The sequence below is a fragment of the Megalops cyprinoides genome, chromosome 12, assembly GCF_013368585.1.
Source record: "Megalops cyprinoides isolate fMegCyp1 chromosome 12, fMegCyp1.pri, whole genome shotgun sequence".
Taxonomy (NCBI): domain Eukaryota; kingdom Metazoa; phylum Chordata; class Actinopteri; order Elopiformes; family Megalopidae; genus Megalops; species Megalops cyprinoides.
Genome location: NC_050594.1, coordinates 26,933,324 through 26,946,957, shown reverse-complemented (window position 1 = coordinate 26,946,957; position 13,634 = coordinate 26,933,324).

Sequence of the window (13,634 nt, the reverse complement as noted above, 5' to 3'; positions counted from 1 at the left end):
AGGCCAGCCAGTGTCCACCTGCACCTGTGTGTGAGAAAAGTTGGACCTTTGGATGGATGGCAGCCAGTGCAGAGGCTCACTTGCCATCCCAGCCGTGCAATTGGACCCTGCAGCCATACTGAGTGAACTCACACCGCCACCGTCCACTGTAACATATACACACAGTGACATTCTCCACAGGCCACACAATTCAGCTCTCACAAGAGCCTCCTTTAGCAGCTGGGAGAACAAAGTGGCACGGGACAAGGGACCTGAGATTCAATGAATCTGGTTCATTCATTTCTTTTAGGAAAATGTAGGAAAATCTTTTGTATTCTTGCAAAAAGGTAAAGAAGGCCAATTATTATATATATAAAATTTGAACTGAATGATGTATGCTGAATTTGTTTTCAGTTGGAAACCAAGTGAGCAACACTGGAGCCATGAAAGTTTTGCAGAGGCATGTATGGATATGTAGAAAAAAAATGTACAAAAACATTACACTCATTGCACATCCAGTGAAATAACACTGTCACACACATGCAGCGTCTGCAATAATATCTGCTCCATCATGTTCTACATGCCGTCAAGCTCTATAAAGATCACTCATCACTGAAAAGAAAAAAGTACATGATAAAAACAAAGTGTGATTTTTAAAGCTTCACTCTAGTGCGGCCAAGCAGATCAGTTTGAACTGAAGTGCCATCTACAGTGTTTGACAGGACAGAGAAAAGTAAAGAGAGATAAGTAAAAGCATGTACGGAATGACCAACTATATTAGTCATTATATTAGAAATATTATACAGGAGCACAGGGATTGCTCAACTCTCAAGCCATATACATAAGCCTGGCTGTCATCTGTATGATTACAATGGGTGGCAGAGCTTCTGGTCCCACTTCTCCGTTAGTCAGTGGGAAAGGTTTCTTAGACCATGAGGAAGAAGCCGTGCTGGGAGTCTGGTTTCACTGCAGCGCCGGCTGTATCTCCTGCCCTGACGCTGGCTGCACCCCATCCCCAGGTGTGGAGTTTTGCCAAACTATCTCGGGTGTCGGATGACATGACAGATCAAAACTTGCCAGCCGAAAGTGCAAGTGTCCCTCCAGCACCTTGTGCTGCGAGGTGCATTTTAATTCACCAAGAAAACATTTGAGCGCGGGTGGGGTTTTTTTTTTCATGGTTTCGGTTCCTGTGTTTTCAAAAACTCCCTCCTGTCAATTTGAGCGTGCCAGATGCCAGCAGTTTAGTTTCTGCTGCCCCGGTGAGATGAATTACACAGCATGAGTACTACAGTCATCCCGATAATGTAAAGCACCGGCTTCAACACTTCAAAACCAATCTGAGTGAAGACAAAAGGGAACGAGGGAGAGGCAGCAGTGTAGTACAGTAGTTAAGGAGCAGGGCTTGTAACCTGAAAGGTTGCAAGTTTGATTCCCTGCTGGGGCACTGCTGCTGTACCCTTGGGCAAGGTACTTAACCCACAATTGTAAATATCTAGCTGTATAAATGGATAATATACACACATACAAAAAATTGTAACTGAGGTAAGTTACTCTGGATAAGAGTGTCTGCTAAATACCAATAATGTAATGTAATGGATGCGAGAGACACCGAGAGCGGGAGAGGACGGGGGATTTTGCTGCTAAGAGGGGCTTTGAGCGAGTAGCGCCGCGCCCCCGCTGTTCTATTATGGTTCACATCATTCCTCATAAAGGTTGATGCCCAACTTAATCACGTATTAACGCCTCATTGTTGTTTCTCAGGGAATTGATGACAGCGATCATTCAGGCCGTAATCGCGGCCGCTGTGTCCCCGTCCAGCTCCTGAAGCCCGCCGGCTCGTGCCTCGTGCCTTTGCCATGACGTAAGGCAGTCTGGGAGAGCGGGCCGGCTGTCTGTGTGGCTTACTTTCACTCAATCAGGTCCGGCTCTGCTCAGACCCCCCCCCCCCCCGCCACCCCCCTCCCTGGTCAGCTGCAGCTCCCAGGCCATCCCAGAACTGGCTTTTCAACAGGCAAAACGCATAGGGCTTGCATAAAGAGGGATATGATTAAGCAATTATTACCTTTTTAAAAAATCAAAAATCATTTTTGCTGTTGGTGTGAATGTTACACAGCCAGCAGGTGGATATGTCATGGACGTGTATGCCATGAGCAAATCACCACGTACAAAGCTTCCTAGGGCACATTATTTGTAATTGTCAAAGTGGAGATGGCTATATTCTGCTGTTCAGTTGATATTTTGTAATTTATCTCCAGGCTATAAAGTTTGACATGATTCGCACAGCGAATTGCACTAAGCTATGCAGCGCTGTGTAAGCTGGTTACAGTCCACGAACAATAATAGATCAGTGAGCACAACAGAGTAATTGTGGATTATTGCATTCCTGTTTGGGTTGGGGCATGTCTATAATTGTGAGGCCTGGAGTAATGTAAATATAAGTTAACCTCTTCAGTGACGGGTGAGGCTGCATATTGCAGAGAAAACGAATACTGCTTTTGATTATGTACCAGGCTTTTACGGCATTACGATATCACCTCCAACAACCTGGTTACATATTTTCATAACACACCTGCGCTACCAGCAAAAGGAATCCCAGCGTGCTAAGGGTGAGGTAGAGATCACCCCCTAGCAACAAGACAGTCCTGGCCCCGTCCCTTGGAGCTCTGCTCTGTTCTGCTGAGCTGGTGCTGTTAGATAAAGCTCGTTCAATGACATAGACATTGTGAATCCCGCGCTAGGCCATCATTCCAAACTGGGATTTGGACGACTGACCCTCAGGACAACTCATTTTGCCCCAACGCGGTCCAAAAACCCAGTTCCCCTACCATCTTTTCCCCTCACAACATTCTCTGATCTTTATTGTAACTGCAGGGTGATTTCTGAGCCTGTAACATTGCTGGGTGCATGAGACATCGCCCCCACTCCGTGTTTCCCACAGATATTCTCTTGTAAGGAAGGACAGGAGAAAAATCCGTTGGCAGCTGCACTATTGCAACAACTTTGTAAAAACAATAAACTTCAGAGCTAAAAGTGGGCTTGGTCTCTGGGCTTTGACATAGCGGCTTAATCGAACAGATGTTGTGTTAATACAGCTGTTTTCACAAGGGAAGGAGTGGCACCCCAGGAAGAAGGATGAAGCTATGTGGGAAGGGCGTTCAGATGTCTCAGAGAGGACGCTAGCAAGCACCGCTTGAAACCTTTTTTGCTCCTGGTCACATGCACACTGGAAATAGACATCCATGTTGAATTGGGCATTTAAAAAAGCTACCCCTTATTACCGCACTAATTCATTTTTGCTCTTCAAACGCTCGAGGATGTGAGAGCTCATTGTTTGAGTCTCCCCTCCTGGCTTTGATCTCTAAGGTCAGGTTGGAGCTCCCTTGTGTTCCATGGGAGGATAGCTATACAGTGACAGAAACATCTGGGATTGTGAGAGGTTTATTTGGCAGGCAGTCTTATTGGCATTGACACCAGTTTAATTATGCCTTTTATCTTGGTTGGAACATGTGGCTTCAGCTCAAGCCTAGCGCTTTCAGGAGGCGTTTTTTTGTTTTTTCTCCCTCTGCAGTGAACAGAATGGAAGGTGCGGCCCCTTCCAGTTCGCAGAGAAGCCTTGCCTGTGTGCAGTCAGCTCACGCTGTCATCTCCCGCCGAGTTTTCTGCTTTTAATCTCTTGAGGAAATCTCTCTCTTAGTCCTGACTGACATATTCTCATGCCTTGCTTGACACTGAGGAATTGGTGATTTATAGTGCCAAACTCCCTCATTTCAATCTGTATAGTAAATGAACACACACCTAAAAATGTGCAGCTTTGCCAATTCTGATGCCAGCATGGTTCCAAGCGTGAATGCTTAAATACCCGCATGTTTCACGTTCCGCGGCGGACATGTTTGTGCCAGTTAGAAAGCGTGGGCTAACTTGGTATGGAAAGGCCTTTTGTGTCAGTCAAAAAGGAGGGCTGTGGAATTTCTAATTTACACTTTAACACAGAGCAGAAAAAACAGCAAAACCAAAGCACCGTAAGAGAGGAATGTTACACAATATGGGGAGGTTACCTGCAGGTGAAGTTCAGGTCAGCTGGGGTCTCACCTGGGAGCTCCACCAAATGGAGAGAGAGCGGTGACCTCAGCGGGACTGGGGAACCTAGGATACTAGCCCTTCGGCTGACCGTCTGGATGGGGACAGGGGCCTCGCTCCCTCCCTGTGGGACCGAGGCAGAAAAGGCACCGCAAGGGAGAGGGCATTCCGTCTCTCCTGGGACGCCCGTCCAACTGGGTTACACAAGAGGTGAATGAGCGGGGGGCAGGATTTCAGTTTCAGGGAGGTGTATGTGTGTGTGTGTAACGGTGACACGCGCTGCCAATGATTAAGCAAAAATAGGCGCTGAGCAACTTACTATGGGAGAAGCAAGGCAAAGTCATTAAGCCCAGGGTTCAGCCCAGTGTTTCTGGGTCATTGTGTTTAAAAATGGACTCGCATCAGTTCAGCGAGTTGGGAAACACCCTGGCTTTGGGTTCGCTGGAGGCTGAGGTCATGAGAACAGTTTGGAAATCTGCTGGTCATTATTTATACGGTCTCTTTATCATGCCTATGTTAACATGAGCTGCTCACAGACTTCCTTCCTCTCCCTCCAATCTGTTCGCTCCACATTTCGTCCCTTCCTTGAAAACAGAACTGCAACATCTGAGCAGTTAAGGGAGACTTCCTCCTTTCCATTTCTGCATGTCTCTCAGTCTGCCGGCATTTCAAAATAATCAGAAAGGCCCGGAGACACAGCGGTATATCATTCAAATAGTACAAGCACTGGATTCTTGTGCTAATTTGAATTTCCAGACGGAAAAGCAGTGTCCATTTGGCCAATGTAAACCGCTGCAGGTGCGGCTGGTCCCGAACACTCAGACGGGGAGCCTGCAGAGCGGTGTGCGATAGAGAACACTCCTTCTCCGATATGCACTGCGTCCACCCAGAGCTGCAGATGATCTCTCACCGGCTCTCTCTCCAACACCCCCTCACCCCCCTCCCCCCCACTCCCTCCCTGCCTCTCCACCCTCCGCCCCCTTCTCCGCTGAGGCCTGCGGAGCCGCATCTGTGCGCTGGGCGTGCGTGGGTCCCAGCTGCATTCCCTCCTCTCAGCGGGAGAGGAGCTGGACCCGGGTTCGGGCCAGAGATCGGCCCCGCGGTCCTGTGGGACCCCGCCCTGGCCTCGGCCCACTAAGGCCCCCCCCCCCCCCCCCCCCGGACGCAGCAGCGGCGGTGCGACGTAGCGGTGCAGCCACCGCATGCGTGACCGCAGCTGCGGCCTCGAACCCGAGCCTCCTGTCTCCCGTGTGCCTCAGGGAGTCGCCCCGGTGAAGACGCAGCTGCGCGAAATGAATCACCGAATGTGTCGGATGTGAATTGTTTGGCTCCGGTCAGCAAATAGATAAAGCGATCCGAGCCAAAAAGGGAAGCACAGCAGTGGCTGGAGAGCGGTGGCCTGCCAGGGCTGCTGAATTGCAGCAACGGGATGCTTCAAGCAGAGGGGAAGGCGTCCTTATTCTCATCTGCCCCATTTTACATACATAGTTCTGCATTCCACTGACACCTGTGCTGAGCGCAGTGTGGAAACCTTTGGCAGTTTGGGAGGGTTTGACTCAGGGGGTCTGAGATGCCCCAGCGGGATGTAGAGGTCATTCCAGGTTGCCGTCAAGCGGAGTCCATGCTCTCCCGCCCCCAAACCCCCCTCCGATATGGCAATAATGTGCATTAATGGTGTCCATGTGTAGGACAGCCCCACCGGTGTAGGCGGGGCGGAGAGGGGAGCGTACAGTACGCCTGCTGTCAGGAAGAGGGAGGGGCACGCTGGCAGACAGCCGCTCTGCCGCTTATCCCCCTGCTCTGTAATTGTCACTCTGGGATGCGCCTGTCAGAAAAGCGCAGCGCGGCTACAGGCACTTCAGAGAGCAAGAAGGGCGAGAGGAGACAGCTCAACATTTCCCAGACACCCTAATGACACGCCACGAGAGCGCTGTCTCAGCAACCCGCTCCACCGCGCAGCCGATGGCGGGGGGGGGGGGGACGCGCCCGGCGCAGACTTCCTCCTCCGCTCCCCAACCTTTGTGAAGATTTAGCAACCTGTAATTCTCTCTGCTACTGCTGTGCCCTTACACAATGATTTGTGTTCGTTTTTTTATTATTTTCTTTTAATCAACGATGGAGGGAAGTGGCAGGGCAAGGGAACACAGGAGATTAATACGCCTGACTCAGAAAGGGTCAGATGATGCACAGCGGCTAAGCCTGACGGCTAGCCAAGCTAATTTTTTTTTTTTCGACTGGTGAATCATTCATGGGAATCATTCATTTATTCATTGTTTCTGTCATCACTAAATGCTCTCTAAATAGTGATGGCATAGTACTGTAATAATAATAATGACATCTACCACTTGAGAAAAGAATGTAAAAATCCAGCTGAAGGATCTGGAATGTGCCTGCACTGGGCCTGAGGAGCCGCTGGAGCCTGTGAGGCAGAGGTCGGGGTCGGAGAGAGACCCCAGGAGCGGGGCCGCCGGCACCGAATCGCCCAGCAGGCGGCCGGAACCGCACGGGCACCAGGCAGGCTGTCTACCCGGCCCGGAGGAGACTTTCCCAGGCTTGGCAGAGGAGCCTGTCTCCTTCAGCACCAAAATAAACTGTTATTTACCGCAACCCGCAGACCCCGCCCGCTAATTAACACAGCACCAAGCGTTAGGAGCCTCCCGTTCCCAGGTGAAAGAGGCACTGAGGTAATGACCGTCATTAAACCCCCAGGGCAACTCGGTAAATATGTATTCCTGCTCATCCTGTGACACTCATCTATCATAATTATAAAGCAAACACTGTCATGCCATTTATTTACCATGCTAACAACCATTTACCAATGTTAAAAATGATTGGGGCCCCAGTCACACTGGTCATTAGGTCTGGGTTGTAGAAGGTTGTTTTAATGCTCAAGAGGATGGAAATTGTTCTTAAATGGTACAATATTGTGATATTGATGACAGCATTGCAGTTCTGGACATGAGGTGTGTAATTCACCTCTTTACCTGCTTATGTGAGCATTACCAGGAGCTCTTGGACACACATGGATTAAGGGAAAGTCAAATCAGAATTTGAGGCATTAGCCGGCCGTTGCCATTGATTGCTTCCTGAAATATCTCAGTAGACGGTGTTTACTTCAGGAGCAGGATGGTGTTATTGATCTCTCCTGCTTGCTCCCCTCCTGCAGCAACACTCTCATGTTACCTACTGTGAGCTGAGGTAGAAGCCCGGGGCTGACACTCGCTCATAGAGCAGCAATGCAGACTCAAAAAAGTCCTCAGCTGCTCCTGCAAAGTCCTCAAAGAAAAAAAAAGAAAATGCTAACCAGAGCAGGACCCGCTCTGAGATCATGGGAAGCGGGAAGGTAGATAACATCGTGTCCCAGCTGAGTATCATTCACACAGGCCCGGCTTTGGAGCAGCACCAGAAGCAGCAGCAGCAGGTTTGGCCTGATGAGGGGTGAGGGATGACTTTACCTCAACCGTACGACGTCTCTGCCCTTCTCTTTCATCTCCAGAGCAGAGGCACCGGCACCGCAGCCAAACACCAGCACAGACGCTTAACACACACCACAAGTAGAGACGTGTTACAGGGAAACTGGGGGCTGGTGGGAATTAAGGTGTTATTGGAAAACCAGTGCCTGCGGAGAACTGAGGTGTTACAGGAATTCTGGCACATGACGGGAATTAGTAGAATACTGAGGGATGATGGGAACTTAGATGTTATTGGAGAACAGGCTTCCTGACTTCCATCCTCCCATCATCTTTCCTAAACCAATTAGTACAGGAAAAGAACTGTGAACCCCCTTGTACACTTGAAGGCATTCAAGAAAATAAAAAAAAATCTTTATGGTCTGTTTTGCTAAAGACATTTGCTAACAGGTTGCATCAGGCACTTGGTCAGTGACCCTGATGGAAATGGAGCCGCACTCACGCTGTTGGCACCGTGCCGGGCCGTTACCTATTTCAAACTTTCACTTGAGATTTGTAGGAGATGTGAATGGAGACAGGCCCCTCCCCCTCGTTCCCTCCCACCACCTCTCTGGGGGCCCAAATATAGAGCAGGCGTCTGTGGCGGCTGTCATTTTTCAGCGCGTATGAAAGGCCCCGGCGCTGTATTCTGGTGGCCTGCCAGGTGTTACGGGAAACATTTGCCGCGATTATTTTAAGATTTCCCTCCAGGCCAACCCCCATCAGTCAGATGGGAGAGAACGGTGACAGGGGGGAAGGTTCATTCTAACTGGTGGGTGCCAGCTAGAGGGGAGAGATGCCTGTAGACAGAGCCATGCTGTGGCACGGAAAACAAACGTGGCAGCCTTGAAAGGTTTTCAACGAACAGGCTGTACCATAATGCCCACTCTGACATGCCAGCCCCCCACCCAGGTCTGTGTGCCAGCCCATAAAGGTCATGCACCCACTGACACATTTTATCAGGGCTCATAATCAGACTGCATCACTGACTGGCAACATGTAAGGCCTACATTAGGTGTGCGAATAGTCAGGGCTGACAACCTTAGACACAGAGACTTAAATGTATTATTGATGCCTGTTACCAAGCATGAAACCGAGCACACTGCGGCAGTGGGCCATGCAAAGCAGCAGCCGACGCTGCTGGTTATAGGGAAACCAAACCCCGCTCGATCGTGCCGTAGGAATTGGTGTGAACGTTTTGTAACGGGGAAGGCAGGAGATGTGGTGTGTTGTCAGGCGATTAAGGTGTTGTTGTTATTGTTAATGGCTGATTAGGCTGTTGGACAGGCCGTTTCCCAGGACGTGCTGATTGCAGCTGTCTGGGCCACAGCTGGTGGAAAGCGATGATTAACCTGTCGCATCACTCCACTGCCGGGCAGCCGAGGGGAAGGGGGGGTGGGAGGGCGGTGGGGTGGGGGGGGTGTCTGGAAGTGGTGGCTCATAATTATTGATGTAACAGCATAGGGGACAGGGGATATTCCACAGGTTTCCACTAACCACCAGCTCAATGTTCCACTAATAAAACTATCTCAACGACACTGGCTAAGGTGAAGTCACAGAGTACTGTGTGTAGACTATTGCTGAATCATCATTTTAAAATTAAAACGATAGATACAGTGCTGGCCAAAAGTATTGGCACCCCTGCAATTCTGTCAGATAATGCTCAATTTCTCCCAGAAAATGATTGCAATTACAAATGTTTTGGTAGTAATATCTTCATTTATTTTGCTTGCAATGAAAAAACACAAAAGACAATGAAAAAAAAAATTAAATCAATTATCATTTTACACAAAACTCCAAAAATGGACCGGACAAAAGTATTGGCACCCTCAGCCTAATACTTGGTAGCACAACCTTTGGACAAAATAACTGCGAACAACCGCTTCCGGTATCCATCAATGAGTTTCTTACAATGCTCTGCTGGAATTTTAGACCATTCTTCTTTGGCAAACTGCTCCAGCTCCCTGAGATTTGAAGGGTGCCTTCTCCAAACTGCCATTTTCAGATCTCTCCACAAGTGTTCTATGGGATTCAGGTCTGGACTCATTGCTGGCCACTTTAGAAGTCTCCAGTGCTTTCCCTCAAACCATTTTCTAGTGCTTTTTGAAGTGTGCTTTGGGTCATTGTCCTGCTGGAAGACCCATGACCTCTGAGGGAGACCCAGCTTTCTCACACTGGGCCCTACATTACGCTGCAAAATTTGTTGGTAGTCTTCAGACTTCATAATGCCATGCACACGGTCAAGCAGTCCAGTGCCAGAGGCAGCAAAGCAACCCCAAAACATCAGGGAACCTCCGCCATGTTTGACTGTGGGGACCGTGTTCTTTTCTTTGAAGGCCTCGTTTTTTTTCCTGTAAACTCTATGTTGATGCCTTTTCCCAAAAAGCTCTACTTTTGTCTCATCTGACCAGAGAACATTCTTCCAAAATGTTTTTGGCTTTCTCAGGTAAGTTTTAGCAAACTCCAGCCTGGCTTTTTTATGTCTCTGGGTCAGAAGTGGAGTCTTCCTGGGTATCCTACCATAGAGTCCCTTTTCATTCAGACACCGACGGATAGTACGGGTTGACACTGTTGTACCCTCGGACTGCAGGACAGCTTGAACTTGTCTGGATGTTAGTCGAGGTTCTTTATCCACCATCCGCACAATCTTTCGTTGAAATCTCTCGTCAATTTTTCTTTTCCGTCCACATCTAGGGAGGTTAGCCACAGTGCCATGGGCTTTAAACCTATTGATGACACTGCGCACGGTAGACACAGGAACATTCAGGTCTTTGGAGATGGACTTGTAGCCTTGAGATTGCCCATGCTTCCTCACAATTTTGCTTCTCAAGTCCTCAGACAGTTCTTTGGTCTTCTTTCTTTTCTCCATACTCAATGTGGTACACACAAGGACACAGGACAGAGGTTGAGTCAACTTTAATCCATTTTAACTGGCTGCAAGTGTGATTTAGTGATTGCCACCACCTGTTATGTGTCACAGGTAAGTAACAGGTGCTGTTAATTACACAAATTAGAGAAGCATCACATGATTTTTCAAAGGGTGCCAATACTTTTGTCCGGCCCATTTTTGGAGTTTTGTGTAAATTGATACTTGATTTGACTTTTTTTTCTTTCTCTTTTGTGTTTTTTTATTGCAAGCAAAATAAATGAAGATATTACTACCAAAACATTTGTAATTGCAATCATTTTCTGGGAGAAATTGAGCATTATCTGACAGAATTGCAGGGGTGCCAATACTTTTGGCCAGCACTGTATCTGAATGCTTCATATATTAGTTATGAAGTACTTGCAGTTGGTAATGTACTAATCCCTGGTTAAGTTTTACGTACACATTTCCTGTTTCGACCCACATCCTACCAAAAGATAGAAATGTTCTTCACAATAAATTGCACACCACTCTAACTTTATTATTGTGTAATAAAGATAACAAAATGGCTTAATGGCTGTCTAATTGTGCCATTAAGAATTCATAAATACAATGTGAATGAATAATGACAGAACTTGCAGGCCTTGATAGTAATGGACTTGGAGTGGAGAAATACAGTGATTACTGTGCACCATTGTCCTTTTCCATCATGACTGCAATATACACATTATAGCCAAATAGCCGTACTGTCAGTTTCTCTGGCTTTTTTTCTCACAGAATGTTTGTTCTCTGAACTGAATTCACACCTCATTTTCAAGCTCGTGCCTCAGAGGGTCTGGGCTTTGATTTCCTCAGCGTTGACGCGGGCGGGAGAGGAGACTCCTGTCCGAATGAAAGCAGAGCAGTCTGATCCGGAACCTTCCAGGTGAGGCTGGCTCAAGTTGTGCTACGTCCTCGCAAACACCAGCTGTTGTGCAATTGGTCAGCGCCTACCCCCAAGGCCCAGGTGTAGTGTCTACCACTGGAAAAGGGGATCGGAGGGTCGCCGCTAACCCACTCATCTAAGAATGACATGACAGGAGGGCCGCACTAAGACCATTGTGTTGTTGCCTGGTTGCCGTGTCAAAACTGCCCTGCCTTCATCTGAATGAAAAGGCACTTGTGTTTCTCCGTATCGAATAATCAGTTCAAGGAGGACATAAGACAGTAACAGGATGCAGAACAATTTAATCACGCGTCAGAACATCAAGTGAGAAACAAAAATGCCTTCCATTAATCACAGTGTAGCGGCACCGCCTCACCTGGTGGGCATATGTATACGATACGTACCTGTACAGGAGCTTACTGGAGTTGTTAGAGGCATAAGTATGGGCATGCATGAAGGGATTCATCCTCAAACAGATCTGTCTGAATGATATGATGAGGGTGTGGTCGAGGTCGCTTCCTTCCTCGCTGTTTATCCCATTTCTCCTGGCGCCCACGCTCAGGATGGCTGTACCCACCCAGCTGCATGACCCAGATGGCTTTCTGAGAGGCCTATGAGCCAGGCCTCTGATGCCTCTAGTGAAGCTGCACTGCAGACTTTGCAGAAGCACAGTGTCTTCATCAGTAGCCTAGCTTCACTTTACCTTCACTGTCTCTATCAGTGTAACAGTCACCTGTGCTAAAACCCATACCGTGGCTATTTTTGTGTTCTGTTTGTCTGCAGCGATGATACAGAGAGTCTATACTATTATCACATCCATGCATGTGTCCTCATTATGTGTTCATGAGGTGTGCGGCGGTGGGAACAATGACATTTCCATTGTAGGAACTCGGAGTTCCTGCCGATAAGAAAATAATGCACAAAGCCTGGCTCTGTTTATGTCTGTGTGCAAACGTGGAGAGAAAACAGAATTCCACAGGTTAAGAGAGCTGCACTAGTTTATTAATAGGCACTGTATCGAGGATGGAAAACATCAAAGGCCAGGAAATTCTTTGATCTCTGGCTGGACAAAATTCCCCACCATATGTGAGTATCCTATAGGTATCAAACAGGTCTGCTGCTTTTATACTTTAAAATTTTCCTGCATAAAAAGACTTAGGTGAAACAAAGACTATTATATGAAATGAAAATTATTTGCCCTTAGAATTCAGATAGGATAGTAAACAAACTTTTATGTCTGTTGATTATGTGGTCACCTACAACTGTATACATAGTATATTAGCAACATTTTATACTGGCATGTTATGACCATGCTTCCTTGGAGTGATTATGAATTCACCACGCATTGTGACTGGCCACCACAGCAGTGGCTGCACCCTGTGGAAATAAGCTCGGTCCAGCCTTGTTAGCATGCAGCGTTTCCCAGAGCTCTCCGTGCTCTCAGCTCCGCGTGTGTGTCAGTCCCGCTGCTCCAGCCTGTCTACATTCCCAGCTGCCTGATACTGGCCGGGCTGTCAGCGGGACGTCAGAGCCCCGCTCCAAATCTCCCTCCCAGGAGTGTCACAGATTCCTCCACTTTTATTATTGTTATTGCCATCATTCACCCGCTCTCCCACTGACAGGCGCCGCTCCCATCGCATTCTCATTTTTGTACACGCTAAACAGCGCTTTGGGACGACAAGCAGAAGCTTTGGTGTGGTGCTGCGATGCAGCGCGTGACTGTTTTATTTACACGCGCACGGCTAATTGTTTTCTACTGGCTTGAAGTTAGCTTATCATCTAAGGTACTGATTTTAATCCCTCTTATTGTTTCATTTACAAGGGAGACAGTCCTAAAAGCTGCTCTTTCAAGGTAGTTACTGAAATCTGCAATCTGATGAAATGTGGTCACTGAAGGATAACAATTCGATCCCCTGCTGTCGTCTGCAGAATGCGCAACCTGTCCCCACTCACCCGGGTATACTAAACGGATCTGTTTGTGTTTGTTTCTGTTTGCCGGACCATGCAGGGAAACTCGGTCTTGTTTTGCAGCTATTTACCCTGCGCACACATCTATTGAGCCGAGCCATAGAAACCACCATAGTCTTACTTGTCTCTGCCCATCTCTCCCATTGCTGCACACTCCCCTGATAATTGCTAACCCACTGCTGATAACAGGAGTGGCAATTATCATGGGGGTGACTTTGCAATCTGCTTACCTGTTTGCTGAGCTGGCCATACACTGGGCATGTAACCACTTGTTGGTGTAGCTCACCAGTCACCTAGTATGAAGGTTCAGCACAGAAAGCTGACCTCCTCATCACTGAGATGAATGCATCCAACTGAATGCACCCTTCAA